Source organism: Gavialis gangeticus, unplaced genomic scaffold (assembly GCF_001723915.1).
Source record: "Gavialis gangeticus isolate Ggan-Ray unplaced genomic scaffold, GavGan_comp1, whole genome shotgun sequence".
NCBI classification, from domain to species: domain Eukaryota; kingdom Metazoa; phylum Chordata; order Crocodylia; family Gavialidae; genus Gavialis; species Gavialis gangeticus.
The window spans coordinates 5,155,865-5,157,396 of record NW_017728983.1 but is presented as its reverse complement, the minus strand read 5'-3'; the positions used below and the strand labels follow the sequence as shown (position 1 = coordinate 5,157,396).

The window sequence follows — 1,532 nt, the reverse complement described above, 5'->3', positions numbered from 1 at the left end:
CCCTGCCCCGCCAGCCTTCCCGCGCGCGGGACTCGCCGCGACCCCTGCCCCTCCGCCCCACGGCGCCTGCGCGGCGCCGAGCCCCGCCCCCGGGAGGGGACAGAGCACCGGCGGTCCCTGCCCCGCGTCAGTCGGCCTCAGAGCCGGGCCTGGTTCTTGCTGAGCTGTGCGGTGCAGTGGTTCTCTCTCTCCTTTAGGGCTCGGTGCCTGCCAGCCCAGCTCCTCGTAACAAACTTTCTATTTTCCAGCCCCGCAGGCTGTTTTTCCCTCGTCCCAGCGGGGTCTGTTTGTTTTTGCTTCCATCTTGCACTGCCCTGGCCCCCAGGCATATGATTAAAGCTAATTAATTGAAGAAAAGCAGGTGTTATTTTATCTGTGATGCTGCACCTCGCCATCTCCACCCGCTTTTCCCAAATCCCAGATCTGCCTATGCCTGCGGGGAGTTTCCTGGGGCCATACTAGCAGGCACAGCCCTGCCACGTTGTGATGCAATCCATGACAAGGTGCCACACCAAAGAATAATGGGACTTTGCTCATCACCTGCTGGGGGTAGCACAGCTGGGAGGAGAGTCATGTCAAAAGCTGTTGGCAGACTGAAAGGAAGAGAAGAACATAAGGCTCCTCTGCGTGGACCTTGATTTGGTCCATGCCCTCCAACACAATGAACACCCTACGCTACATATATATGGAAGATGGATATCAGTCTTTATATACGTGCTGAGGGCTTGGATGTACTTTTTACATGTTAACATATTATTTGATAAGTGACACCACTCTTGTGTGAAGCAGCAGTGATATTAGGTATGTGATGTGAACATGTTTGTATTATAGATACTCTCTAGGGTTATAGGAAAGGAATATATATAGATTAATTTAGTTTACCAGTATTTAAATAATTCAATGGTTTAACTGCAAAATGTATTGAAGACAAATGTAAATCATACCATTTCCCAGGAGTTAATCCATCCTTATTCCAGGCTCCAATGGACAGTTTCACTTGGGCTAAAAACAGACCACTAGATTTCCCCTGAACAAAGCCTTTTTTTTCTGGGATCCTAAAGCCCTTTGTCCTACCATAAGCACCTGTGAAGTACCTATGAAGAACTGAAATCAGACCTTTTCCTCAGGGGCTAATGTGATTTTCTTTCAAGTGGCATTTGTAAATCCCTGTTTTTCCCCTCCCCACCTCTTTTGTTGGGAATCTAAACCAGGGACAATCAGCCCCAAGGTAAATCAGTCCTTTCTTTTTAACCTTGGAGTATTTGGAAGAATCTACAGAATTGGAGGACAAAAACACAAGTCTTTAATACTTTATCATATTGCAGAGCAGATGACACAGAATATTTATATCAAAATGGCTGGAAGATATAGCTCCTAATTTTGTTGTGTTTTCAATTTTGTACAGGGAAGCAATATTACTTGTCAACCAAAGGGATGATACTTTTGGAACCCACAATATCTGGATTGGAAGAAAACAGACAGTAGCCAACAGAAGAAAAAGGGGAAATGTTGAACTAGTGATGAAAGAATGT

At 46.3% G+C, this 1,532-nt stretch overlaps 1 protein-coding gene across 1 annotated transcript in view; it reads right to left on the bottom strand.

The window, feature by feature from the left end:
* Nucleotides 1-21, bottom strand: part of DTYMK (deoxythymidylate kinase) — a 16,692-nt gene extending 16,671 nt beyond the window's left edge. The window contains exon 1 of the mRNA XM_019513299.1: nt 5-21. The gene's annotated coding sequence lies outside the window, so the exon portion shown is untranslated. The remainder of the gene's footprint in view (nt 1-4) is intronic.
* Nucleotides 22-1,532: the final 1,511 nt, after the last annotated feature.